At 46.0% G+C, this 14,006-nt stretch overlaps 2 non-coding genes across 2 annotated transcripts; both read right to left on the minus strand.

The window, feature by feature from the left end:
• Positions 1-6,278: 6,278 nt before the first annotated feature.
• trnag-ucc (transfer RNA glycine (anticodon UCC)) lies at positions 6,279-6,350 on the minus strand. The gene has a single exon. It is a non-coding gene; the product is annotated as a tRNA-Gly (tRNA).
• Positions 6,351-9,035: 2,685 nt separating this feature from the next.
• On the minus strand, positions 9,036-9,127 carry trnar-ucu (transfer RNA arginine (anticodon UCU)). Its single transcript is given in 2 exon segments — positions 9,036-9,071; positions 9,091-9,127. It is a non-coding gene; the product is annotated as a tRNA-Arg (tRNA).
• Between the last annotated feature and the right edge of the window lie 4,879 nt (positions 9,128-14,006).

The raw sequence follows: 14,006 nt of genomic DNA on the forward strand, positions 1-14,006 counted from the left end.
GAGGTAAGTACTGATTAACCACTTCCTTACCTTGCAGGTCAGCTGTTCGGGAGAGAGATCAGTTTTGGGAGCAGGCCTATTGGCTGACTGTAAATCAGGAAGGATACAAAGGGTGTGGCTGAAGTGCCTATAGAAACGGAGTGCTGAAGGCAAACAGAGTGTATCTGAGTTTGGGTAAGGCTGAGTTCGGGTAAGAGGGGAGTGACAAAAAAAAAAAATCAAATTAATTAAGTAAATTAATGAACTAGTTAAGGGAATTTGGTGCTCACCTGAAGGAGGTGCAGAGAAGCAGAGCTGTGAGGGAGTCTCTGGAGCAATTACATCACAGCCAGCAGGTAAGTGATTGGCTTGTAACTGGTAAGTGATTTCTCTCTCTTTGACTTTCTCTTAGCTGTGTAGTGTAGTTGATATTTAACTTCAGGTTTAAGTCATGGCAGGAGAGCTCAGACCCGTGTCATGCTCCTCTTGTGAGATGTGGCAAGTCAGGGACCCTTCTGGTGTCCCTGACTCCTTCATCTGCAAGAAGTGTGTCCAACTGCAGCTCCTGTTTGACCGCTTGACGGCTCTGGAGCTGCGGATGGACTCACTTTGGAGCATCCGCGATGCTGAGGAAGTTGTGGAAAGCACATTCAGTGAGTTGGTCACACCGCAGATTAAAATTACTGAGGCAGATAGGGAATGGGTGACCAACAGACAGAGGGAGAGTAGGAAGGCAGTGCAGGGATGCCCTGCGGTCATCTCCCTCCAAAACAGATTTACCGTTTTGGAAACTGTTGGGGGAGATGGCTCACCAGGGGAAGGTGGCAGCAGCCAGGTTCATGGTACCGTGGCTGGCTCTGCTGCACAGAAGGGCGGGAAAAAGAGTGGCAGAGCTATAGTGATAGGGGATTCAATTGTAAGGGGAATAGGCAGGCGTTTCTGCGGACGCAAATGAGAATCCAGGTTGGTATGTTGCCTCCCTGGTGCAAAGGTCAAGGATGTCTCGGAGCGGCTGCAGGGCATTCTGGAGGGGGAGGGTGAACAGCCAGCTGTCGTGGTGCATATAGGCACCAACGATATAGGTAAAAAACGGGATGAGGTCCTACAAGCTGAATTTAGGGAGTTAGGAGTTAAACTAAAAAGTAGGACCTCAAAGGTAGTAATCTCAGGATTGCTACCAGTGCCACGTGATAGTCAGAGTAGGAATGACAGGATAGCTAGGATGAATACGTGGCTTGAGAGATGGTGCAAGAGGGAGGGTTTCAAATTCCTGGGACATTGGGACCGATTCTGGGGGAGGTGGGACCTGTACAAATCGGACGGTCTGCATCTGGGTGGGACTGGAACCAATGTTCTCGGGGGGGTGTTTGCTAGTGCAGTTGGGGAGGGTTTAAACTAATGTGCCAGGGGGATGGGAACCGATGTAGGAAGTCAGTGGGGACAGAAACAAAAGGCAGGAAGGGAGAGTGTGTAAAGCATGACCAGAGAAAGCAGGGCAGAGAGCAAGGAAGGTCTACATTAAACTGCATTTATTTCAATGCAAGGGGCCTGACGGGCAAAGCGGATGAACTCAGGGCATGGACGGGCACATGGGACTGGGATATTATAGCTATGACTGAAACATGGCTAAGGGAGGGGCAGGACTGGCAGCTCAATGTTCCGGGGTACAGATGCTATAGAAAGGATAGAACAGGAGGTAAGAGAGGAGGGGGAGTGACGTTTTTGATTAGGGAGAACATCACGGCAGTAATTAGAGGGGATATATCCGAGGGTTCGCCCACTGAGTCTATATGGGTGGAACTGAAAAATAAGAAGGGAGAGATCACCTTGGTAGGACTGTACTACAGGCCCCCAAATAGTCAGCGGGAAATTGAGGAGCAAATATGTAAGGAGATTACAGATAGCTGCAAGAATAATTGGGTGGTAGTAGTAGGGGACTTTACCTTTCCCAACATTGACTGGGACAGCCATAGCATTAGGGGCTTGGATGGAGGGAAATTTGTTGAGTGTATTCAGGAGGAATTTCTCATTCAGTATGTGGATGGACCGACTAGAGAGGGGGCAAAACTTGACCTCGTCTTGGGAAATAAGGAAGGGCAAGTGACAGAAGTGCTAGTGAGGGATCACTTTGGGACAAGTGACCATAATTCCATTAGTTTTAAGATAGCTATGGAGAATGATAGGTCTGGCCCAAGAGTTAAAATTCTTAATTGGGGCAAGGCCAATTTTGATGGTATCAGACAGGAACTTGCAGACGTAGATTGGGGGAGACTATTGGCAGACAAAGGGACGGCTGGTAAATGGGAGGCTTTTAAAAATGTGTTAACCAAGGTGCAGGGTAAGCACATTCCCTTTAGAGTGAAGGGCAAGGCTGGTAGAAGTAGGGAACCCTGGATGACTCGAGATATTGAGACTCTGGTCAAAAAGAAGAAGGAGGCATATGACGTACATAAGCAACTGGGATCAAGTAGATCCCTTGAAGAGTATAGAGATTGTCGAAATAGAGTTAAGAGGGAAATCAGGAGGGCAAAAAGGGGACATGAAATTGCTTTGGCAAATAATGCAAGGGAGAATCCAAAGAGATTCTACAGATACATAAAGGGGAAAAGAGTAACTCGGGACAGAGTCGGGCCTCTTAAGGATCAACAAGGACATCTATGTGTAGAGCCACAAGAGTTGGGTGAGATCCTGAATGAATATTTCTCATCGGTATTCACGGTAGAGAAAGGCATGGATGTTAGGAAACTAAGGGAAATAAATAGTGATGTCTTGAGAAGTGTGCATATTACAGAGGAGGAGGTGCTGGAAGTCTTAAAGCGCATCAAGGTAGATAAATCCCCGGGACCTGATGAAATGTATCCCAGGATGTTGTGGGAGGCTAGGGAGGAAATTGCGGGTCCCCTAACCGAGATATTTGAATCATCGGCAGCCACAGGTGAGGTGCCTGAAGATTGGAGAGTGGCGAATGTTGTGCCCTTGTTTAAGAAGGGCAGCAGGGAAAAGCCTGGGAACTACAGACCGGTGAGCCTAACATCTGTAGTAGGTAAGTTGCTAGAAGGTATTCTGAGAGACAGGATCTACAAGCATTTAGAGAGGCAAGGACTGATTCGGGGCAGTCAGCATGGCTTTAAGCGTGGAAAATCATGTCTCACAAATTTGATTGAGTTTTTTGAGGGGGTGACCAAGAAGGTAGATGAGGGCAGTGCAGTAGACGTTGTCTACATGGACTTTAGCAAAGCCTTTGACAAGGTACCGCATGGTAGGTTGTTGCAGAAGGTTAAAGCTCACGGGATCCAGGGTGAGGTTGCCAATTGGATTCAAAATTGGCTGGACGACAGAAGGCAGAGGGTGGTTGTAGAGGGTTGTTTTTCAAACTGGAGGCCTGTGACCAGTGGTGTGCCTCAGGGATCGGTGCTGGGTCCACTGTTACTTGTGATTTATATTAATGATTTGGATGAGAATTTAGGAGGCATGGTTAGTAAGTTTGCAGATGACACCAAGATTGGTGGCACAGTGGATAGTGAAGAAGGTTATCTAGGATTGCAACGGGATCTTGATCAATTAGGCCAGTGGGACGACGAATGGCAAATGGAGTTTAATTTAGATAAATGTGAGGTGATGCATTTTGGCAGATCGAATCAGGCCAGGACCTACTCAATTAATGGTATGGCGTTGGGGAGAGTTATAGAACAAAGAGATCTAGGAGTACAGGTTCATAGCTCCTTGAAGGTGGAGTCGCAGGTGGACAGGGTGGTGAAGAAGGCATTCGGCATGCTTGGTTTCATTGGTCAGAACATTGAATATAGGAGTTGGGACGTCTTGTTGAAGTTGTACAAGACATTGGTACGGCCACACTTGGAATACTGTGTGCAGTTCTGGTCACCCTATTATAGAAAGGATATTATTAAACTAGAAAGAGTGCAGAAAAGATTTACTAGGATGTTGCCGGGACTTGATGGTTTGAGTTATAAGGAGAGGCTGGATAGACTGGGACTTTTTTCCCTGGAGCGTACGAGGCTTAGGGGTGATCTTATAGAGGTCTATAAAATAATGAGGGGCATAGATAAGGTAGATAGTCAACATCTTTTCCCAAAGCTAGGGGAGTCTAAAACTAGAGGGCATAGGTTTAAGGTGAGAGGGGAGAGATTCAGAAGGGCCCAGAGGGGCAATTTCTTCACTCAGAGGGTAGTGAGTGTCTGGAATGGGCTGCCAGAGGTAGTAGTAGAGGCGGGTACAATTGTGTCTTTCAAAAAGCATTTAGATAGTTACATGGGTAAGATGGGTATAGAGGGTTATGGGCCAAGTGCGGGCAACTGGGACTAGCTTAATGGTAAAAACTGGGCGGCATGGACTGGTTGGGCCGAAGGGCCTGTTTCCATGCTGTAAACGTCTATGATTCTATGGTTCACCCTCTACAGCCATATTCGGTTCATACAAACATTTCTACAGATGCTCTATACTCCTAGAGAAGAAACTACTCCTCATTTCTGGTTGAAATGGGCGGCCAGTTACTCTGAGATTATTCCTTCTGGTCCTAGACCCTCCCACATGGTGAACCAGCTTCTCAGCATTTATCCTGTCAAGACCCTCCCCCCCCCGGGTGGATATAGAGGGATGTGGGCTAAATGCGGGCAAGTGGGACTAGCTTCGTGATAGAAACTGGGCGGCATGGTCAAGCTGGGCCGAAGGGCCAGTGTGCATGCTGAAACATCTATGGCTGTAACCATCTTCCTGAGGACATTAGAATTCCCTCCACAGCATTGTATTGAACCGATTGATACATAATATTTTATTCAATTCTTTATCCAAATCAATCAGATATTGTAGATTCATTCGGGGGTAAACGAAAGACTAAGATGAGAGAGGAGGGAAAACTGGATTGTCAGCACAAGTTCCACCGGATTTCTGTATAAAACGACCGCGGAAGGACTCGAACCTGCAATCGTCTGATATCATCAATAGATGATAGTATGTTTCTGGAACATACCTCTTCATTCACTTGAGGAAGGAGCAGCGCTCCGAAAGCTAGTGACATCGAAACAAACCTGTTCGACTTTAACCTGGTGTTGTAAGACTTCTTACTGTGCTCACCCCAGTCCAACGCCGGCATCTCCACATCATCAATAGAACCACCGAAGTCAGACGCCTTATCCATTAGGCCACGCGGCCACCGGCTGTAACATCTGAGCTGATGTTTAGCCCACGTGAAAAAATACTGCGATTATTTGTGTTTCATTTCTGTTTTTTGATGATCCGCTCTTTCCCAGATCCCAGAAAATACAAGGGAAAGCTCCAGCTGCCGGACATGGTCATTTTCAAAGTGGAAAAGCCCTTCACCCTGTGAGCTGTGAAGATTCATGGAGGCTCGGGGACTCTCAGGTCGGCCAGGGGTCTTTATCCGGCTCCATTCACAGGAAAAGTGACTTCAGTTTCCGGAATGACATCCACTCTCTCTGAAACCCCCAAACGGAAATTCAGACTCACCGTGAAGGTGAAGACTGCGGACTGCGGTTCCCGCTCCTGCTGTTTAATACAGATCACTATAACTGTGTACAGTGAGCAGAAAGAAATTGCTGTTGTTTGTCAACATTTCTTCCTGAACTCACTGTCATTCTGCTTCAACAGGACGACTTTGAATCTCCTGATATTTGAGAAATTTGCTCAAGCGGGTAAATATGAAATATATTACCTGCATCGTGCTTTTGAATGGAGTCATTTCGAGAACATTCCCACACAGAGAGAAATTCCTGCAACCGGCTGCAGAAAAATTCCGTGCGCCTGATGTGATTTCAACGCAACCTTCTGACCTGGAGTCAGGCGCGCTCCCGTTGCGCCGCAAGCGCAAATGAACTCAGAGATTATTTTTATTTATTTACACTTTGACTGTGTTCTGTACATCAGCAACTGTGCGAAACAAACTCAAGGAAGTTAGATTGAGGGTTATTAAAGGGCCCTGAAGTAAAGCAGCTGTACCACGTGGTTAAGGTGATGCACAATAATCCATTGTGCTCTGTACACGTGGCTTCAAATCCCATCCTGGTCTGTAACGTGTCTGTTGTGTCTCTGTTTGGTCCACTTCATGAGGGTGAAGTGAAAAAGCTGCGGCTTTTAGCTGTTGTTTGACGGCTTGTGGGTGAATAGTGGAACACTGTCCATATTGAAACAATATTAAAAATGATGAGAAAGTTACTTATTTCACTCCACTCCCTAATTGCGCCTACATTCTGAGTTAGAAACTGTTTCTCTTTCTCGGTTTGAAACACACGAAGTCGCGCAAAAGTTCGCTTCCAAATTACTACTGCAATGGCCGGGAATCGAGCCCGGGTCAACTGCTTGGAAGGCAGCTATGCTCACCACTATACCACCAACGCTCACTGACGAAATCTCTGCGTAGCTTATTTCCCTCCAATTTAAAATGCTCCTGAATGAATGTATCCGTGTCGCACTGCTACCGTTCAGCCACCAGATGGCACGAGTCCACCATAAATGTATTCCTCCAATTTAATTCTGATGTTCTGTGTGTCATCACATAGGACACTTACTCTGGCCTGAGACCTTACCTTGTCCTTGTGTCCGGACGCTGCCGCTTTCACCATGTTTAAGTTATCACATAGCCCCTCCAGTGCAAGAGGAGGCTCATCGAGTCGGCTTGGCCCAATCCCCACTTCACCGGTCGATCACATCAGTGTGTCAGCGTGGCCGGAAGAGAAAATGCTGGAAAATCTCAGTAGGTCCGGCAGCATCTGTAGGGAGAGAAAAGACCTAACCTTTCGAGTCCAATGACCCTTTGTCAAAGCCGAGTCATTGGTCTCGAAACGTTAACTCTTTTCTCTCCCTACAGATGCTGCTCGACTTGCTGACATTTTCCAGCACTTTCTCTTTCGTTTCAGATTCCAGCATCCGCAGGAATTTGCTGTTACCCATGTTTTTCCCAGTGTGGCCGAGTGTTCAGGTCGCAGACTTTTCTGAAGGCGTGTGTTCGAATCCCACCCCTAATATTGACTTTTCCTCCGTGAGGCTCCATCCAAACCCGCGGGACCTCTCACCTGGAAACACAAGGGGAGCAGATACAGAGAAACAGCGACCACCTGCAAGTTCCACTCCGAGACACATACCATCCTGGGAAATATATCACCATTTCTGTGGCTGGCTCACAATCCCGGAACTCCCTCCCTAACAGCACTGTGTGTGTACATACACCACATGGACTTGCAGTGGCTCAAGATTCACGTCACCGCCAAATTCTTAAGGGTAATTAATTTTGGACAATAAATGTTGACGGATTCAGCGACACCCACATCCCGTCAAATAACTTTTAAAATATTTTGGAAACCGAGTCCCCTGAACTCAGCTCAGAATGTTCACAAATCACAAAGCAAATTACTTCAAATGTTGATCATCATAAATAATAAACACAGGAAATGCTGGAAACGCTCAGAAATGAAACATCATCTGTGGGGAGAAAACTGGAAGCAGCGTTCCAGCTCTGTGATTGGATCATTTCCTTCTCTCTCAATGTGAAATCCTGGACTCAGCTGATAAACAGCAAGATGCCAATCACCAGTCATCAGTATCAGAAACAATGAACCTTTAGGATAGCGAGGCCGAGCGGTCTGAGGAGATGGGTTTAGGTTTCAGTCTCTTCGAGGATGCGGGTGGAAATCCAACCGCTGCCAACATTTGTAGGAAAAGCGGCTAAGGTGGGAAATGGAAATAAAAGTGAACGATGTTGCAAAACTCTTGCTCTTATCCCAAAAGATCTTTCCGTTACTGACATTGTTGTGTCCTGTGTAAGTCGAGCTGAACTGATTTGGTGCCGCTTGTTCTCACCTTGCAGCCCGTCAGTCTCCGTATTGCAGGGACCATTTATGACATCATCAAAAACACCCTCCCCTGCTCTCCCCATTCACCAGACTGAAGGGACAATCCCCTCCGCGACCGCTGCTCCACCGCCAATATCCGCTCACTTTCTATCTGCACCTTTCTTTGCAAGTGCAGGAGATGCAACTCCTGCCTTTTTACCTCCTGCCTCCTCATTATCCAAGGGCCCAAAACACTCATCCCAAGTGAACCAGTGAGACACTTGTGCTTTTCAGTTTAAGCTCCTGTATTTGCTGCCACAATTTGGTCTCATCGACTTCAACAGGTCAAATAACAGTCTGTGACCGCTTTGAGAAATCTCTGTCAATCCACAATCCTGACTCTGAGTTTCCTGCCACTTGTCATTTCAATTCTCCACCTGCCCACTCTCACCTTTCTGTCCTTGGTCATCCGTGTTCCAATATAGATTAACGGAAACTCGAGTAAAACCACCTCAACATTTAAGTAGCCTCCCACAGAATTCCGTCCTCAACATCGAGCTCAGTAATTTTAGATTATAAAATCTCTCTCCATTTTGTTTGGAGTGTGTCTTGCCCGTCCGTTTGTTTGTCTTTTGCTTCTAATTGCATTCATTCATTTTGCACTTGGACGGCGGAGAGACAGCTGGAGATTTTTCTAGAATGAATTGTAGAGCTCAAGGCTCAGACAGCTGAAGACGCGGCCACCATTGATGGAACAATGAAAAGTGCAAATGAGCAAGAGGACAAGGAAAGAGAAAGGTCTGGGAATGGAATCGAAACTCCAGTCTGGTAAGTGAGAAATCTCCCCCTGAACCACTAATGTTCACACGGCCGCTCATTCCATGTGTCCAGTCGGAAACCTGTCTGAAGGAACATGCAGTCTGACCGAGCCTGTGATAATCCTCCACTGTCTGATCTAAAGCTGCAACATGAGCTGTTCATTGCAGCTGAGATAAACGTGTTGGTGTGAGCATTCAGTGGTGTCGATTCACATCATCCTTGTTTGGAGCTGCCTGTGAGGAACAAACTGCCCGCGGGTATATTTGTCTGAGGAGGGAACAGACTGACTCTGGTCAGCAGCTTCCAAATATTTTGTGCTCAGATGGGAAAGCGGAGAGTGACTGGAGTCACTTTTCAGAAGGAAGTTCGGGACGGCAGTTACACTTATCTCGGAACATTGATAAACCTGTTACTGATTTCTTCAAACCGAAAATCCGACTCTGATGGGATTCGAACCCACAACCTTTGAATGTCTCATCACGTCAGCGACTAGAAGTCCAACGCGCTACCCGTTGCGCCACAGAGCCACACCTGCAGCGCTTTCCCATCCCCATATGAGGATTTCTGTAGTTGTCCAACAGGCATTTCAAAAGTTCAGTAATTCGCACAGTGACGACATTTCAAAAGTACTTCATTGCCTGGAAATGTTTTGGGCCGCCCTATGGTTGTAAAAAAGCGCGACAGAAATTCTACTAAAACTCCGGAAGGACACAGCCAGGTTGGTGCAATGGGAGGACATGTAGCAGACAAGGAATGAAGTGATTTATTTTTGTAGGAAGAACAGAAGAGAACAATATAAAATAAAGTGTCTATTTACAAGAAAGAGTGCAGGAACAGCGGGACATGTGTACAAATCATTGAAGCTGACAGGGCAGGCTGTAAGAGTCGTTTATAAATCAAACAGTGTCATGACTTTATTAATAGCGGCACAGAGTACAAGATGACAGAGGGGTCATCTCTCCCTTTTCAGCTCCTGACTGCAGAGGCTTTTCTTGTGAAACCGTTTGTTGGAAAACCTCTTTCCCTGGAGGGAGGCGGGAGTTTGGAACTCGCTGCCTGAAAGGCTGGTGGAGCAGAGACCCTCATAATATCTAAGAAGTGTTTAGATGGGCAATTGCGATCCCAGGGTACACGAGGCGATGTTCCAAGTGCTGGGGAATGGGATGAGAATGGTTCGGTGGTTGTTATTGACCGGCACAGATGCGATGGGCTGAAGGGCCATTTCTCTGCTGTCTGATTCGATGACTTTATGAATGAAATGCAACATGTGTTTGCAGCTGTCTGTGTTTATATCCTGTTGTATTCACAGGAACAAACAAACTGGGCTGGTCGTTGAGCACCTCGAGACTGTTCTGCCCTACATTTAGATTGAGTAAGGGCTCCGTGTACTTTAACTCCAGCTCCCTGACAGGATTTCAGAAACCCTCCACAAACGGCAGTCCTATTGATTAATAAAGGTCCCAGAGATGGATAATCAGTGAAAATCACAGCCAGAGAGACCTGCAATAACCCTCAGTGCAGGAAAGGCAACTCATTGTCCTTTGGCCCAACAGGAAAATACTGCGGATGCTGCAAATCTGGAACAAAGACAGAAAATGCTGCAAATATTCAGCTGATCCGGCAGCTCCTGTGGACGGTGGAATAGGTCGTTCCATTGAAAGGTCAGGATCTGAAATGTTAACTATTTCTCTTGTCAGTGATACCACGGAACCGTAAAATATTTCAAGCATTCCGGTTTGTTCAGCTAAACATCCTCACACTCTGTAGCTTAGATCAATCCCAGCAGAGTGTCACTGCGTTTGACCTGATCTGTGTGATTGAACACTTCCTACATAAAGTCACAGAGTCATAGATGTTTACAGCATGGAAACAGGTCCTCCGGCCCAGCTTGTCCATGGTGCCCAGTTTCTATCACCATGTTAGTCCCACTTGCCCATATTTGATCCATGTCCCTCTATATCCACCCTGCCCAGGTAAATATCTCATTGTATTTTACAGGAAAACATTGTACCGATTCTACACTGCCTCTGGCAGCCCATTTCGGATGCTCACCACCATCCGCGTGAAAGCAAATCCTCTCTGGTCTCTTTGGCACCTCTCCCCTCTCACCTTAAACCTATGCCCTTTAGGCTCCTCTACCTTTGGGAAAATATGTTGACTATCTGCCTGATCTATGCTCCTCATTGTTTTATAGACCTCTATCAGTTCACCTCGAAGCCTCCGACGCTCCAGGGGAAAAATCCAAGCCTGTCCAGTCTCTCCTTATAACCCAGGGGACCAAGTCCTGGTAGCATCCTCGTAACTCTCTTCGGGACTCTTTCCAGTTTACCAATATACTTCCCATAATAGGGTGACTAGAACTGAACATAGTATTTCGTGTGTGCTCTTACCAATGTATTGTACAGCGTCAATATTCAATATCCTGACCAATAAAACCGAGCCTGCTGAATGGCTTCTTCACCTGTCCACCTGCGACTTTACCTACAAGGCGCTCCGAACTTGTACCCCTAGATCTCGTTGTTCTGTAATTCTCCACAAAGAATACAACAGCGCAAAATCTGTCTTTCTTCCAGAATTGCAGGTTTAAATTGTCCTTCACTTTCCAGTGGATAATTTACAGACATTTTAACACAAGGACTGAATTCAGTCCAATGGTAAATGCTTTCGACTAGAAATCAGCTGGATTTTTCCCTTTGACTTCAGTCCTGCTCCCAGAGAATCTGTTCAGTAGTTAAAATAATGTTTTCTTTTGAATCCTTTATTTCCACCGAATGTTGACGCTGAAATTCCTCACAGTTCTCTCCATTGTTATCTACTCTGAAGGTATTGACTGCACCGTCTATTTGAGACATGCTCACAGGGCTATGATAGAGGCTTTCTTTCAGGTTTTAGGCCTCTTTTGGTCATTAAACAAAAACCGGATATCTGCAGAGGAACTCGGAATACCAAACCTCTCTTCCCAGGATGAATTTAGTCAGGGGACAAAATGTTGTTTGAATACAGAATAATAGGTTTGAGGATTTGGGGTGAGATTCCTGGAGTTTTGGGAAGAGAGCGATGTTGTGGAGCAATGTGATAATAGCAGGATACGAGTTTGGGATATTACCCAGTCTGTGTGGGGGGCTGGGGGAAGGAAATTGTCTTGCCTGCCCACTCAAGCTGAATGTTGGGGTTGAGGTGGTGATCAGATCCGTACGGAGGGTGAAATCCTTTCACTGAATTTCACATTTACAGCTCAGGTCCTCGAGGAATCGCTGCTGTATTCCCAGGAGGCGGTGGTCTCATTCTTTAAGCAAAAAACTTCAATCCAGGACCGGTTTGTCAATAAGAACACGCTGGAGGATTGGGATGTTAGAAACTGTTCAGCACTGATTCACTTTATTCATTGTTGTGTCCTGGAATAAACAAGTGGATTGTAGCTGTCCATTAAAAAATCAAATAGAATTCGGAAGTTTCTGGCCAGTAACTTCACAATGTCCACTATTACATCACTCAGCATCCTCAGCTGCATCACATCTCGTCCACATGACATGTGAACATTACCTACAGCCAGTCGTTCTCGTTCCTCTTTGACATAAGTTTGAGACAAAAGAAAACATTTACGAATGGTCGATGAGGACAGTGAGCACTTTTATTGAAGGGAGTTTAAAGAAACCTTTGTGATAAAGAAGTAGGATTAGGGAAATGAAAGTAACAATAAGTGGAATGAAGGCGCGGGTTGTTCCTGGACTGACTGCAGAATTTGCTGTTTATTTATTCAATAGAGATTTCAGGCCAATTGTATTTGATGTCATTAAGGAGATTAACATTGAAGGAAGCATGTCGTTGTCTATAATGTGTCATTACCTCCTTTTATCAAAATTGCTTTGATAGATGGGATTCAAAGAATTGGAGTCATATGGCATTCCTGTGGATTGTTAGATCCTTGCGAGGGTTCAAACAAATCCTTTGGAAAACCGCCAAGACCGAGGAGATTGTGCAGTGGAGATTGACTGGAGTGGTATCAGTGGTGAAGAGTGTGCTTCCGGAAGATGTATTTCCAATATTGCAAACAAGGCTGCACATTCAGAACCTTCTTACCAACTTCTCATCGATGAAAAGGATGCACTGGTGAAAATCTTCCATGAATCCTTAAATTCTGGAAAATCGCAGCGTGTTTACTTCAGACAGGCATCACAATGAGCGCAGGCTTGGAGTGCCGGAGAGCCTGTCCCTGTGCTGTACTGTTCTTTATGGAAAACTGCCAACATAACACCCTTATTCGAAAAGGGAGGGAGACAGAAACAGATAACTAAATGCTAGTTAGCATAATATCTGTCATGTGGAAACTGTTAGAGTACATTATTTTTGCAGAATAAAGGGATTAAGGGTTATGGTGTTCGGGCCGGAAAATGGAGCTGAGTCCACAAAAGATCAGCCATGATCTCATTGAATGGTGGAGCAGGCTCGAGGGGCCAGATGGCCTACTCCTGCTCCTAGTTCTTATGTTCTTATTATAAAGGATATAATAGCAGAACATTTAGCAATATATAACATAATGAAACAGATTCAGCATGGCTTCAAGAAGGGCACATCATGCATGACAATCTTTTCGAATTATTTGAAGTGGTAATGATCAGGATAAATAAAGGGGAATCCTGCCTCCAGCTGCCTCCCTACCTCCAGTTCCCTCCATCTGTTCCTCTCACAATATCCCCCATTGTGTCACTCACCTCCTTTCCCCCCCTCTCACCCTTCCTCGCTTTTCCTATCCGCCTTCTATCTCTAATCTATTTCCCTTTCTCTGGGATCTGCCTTGTCTCCAGGATCCCACTGACCCAGGGTTCGGGGACTCTCAGGCCGGCCAGGGCTCTTTAACCGGCTCCATTCACAGGAAAAGTGACTTCAGTTTGCACAATACCATCCGCTCTCTCTGAAACCCCCAAACTGAAATTCAGACTCACCGGGAAGGTGAAGACTGCGAGGGCAGCGCGGTGGTACAGTGGTTAGCACTACTGCCTCGCGGCGACGAGGTCCCAGATTCGATCCCAGCTCTGGGTCACTGTCCGTGAGGAGTTTGCACATTCTCCCGTGTTTGCGTGGGTTCCGTCCCCAGAATCCAAAGATGTGCAAACCAGGTGGATTGGCCACGCTAAATTGCCACTTAATTGGGAAAAATGATTTGGTTACTCTAAATTCTTTTAAAAGAAGGGGAAGACTGCGGGTCCCGCTCCTGCTGTTTAATACAGATCACTATAACTGGGCACAGTGAGCAGAAAGAAATTCATGTTGTTTGCGTGCATTTCACTCCAATTTAAAACGCCCCAGAATGAAAGTGTCCGTGTCACACGGCTCCCGTTCAGTCAGGAGATGGCACCAGTCCGCAATAAATTTATTTATGCAATTTATTTCTGATGTTCTGTGTGT

This window comes from Scyliorhinus torazame, chromosome 24 (genome assembly GCF_047496885.1).
Source record: "Scyliorhinus torazame isolate Kashiwa2021f chromosome 24, sScyTor2.1, whole genome shotgun sequence".
Lineage (NCBI taxonomy): Eukaryota > Metazoa > Chordata > Chondrichthyes > Carcharhiniformes > Scyliorhinidae > Scyliorhinus > Scyliorhinus torazame.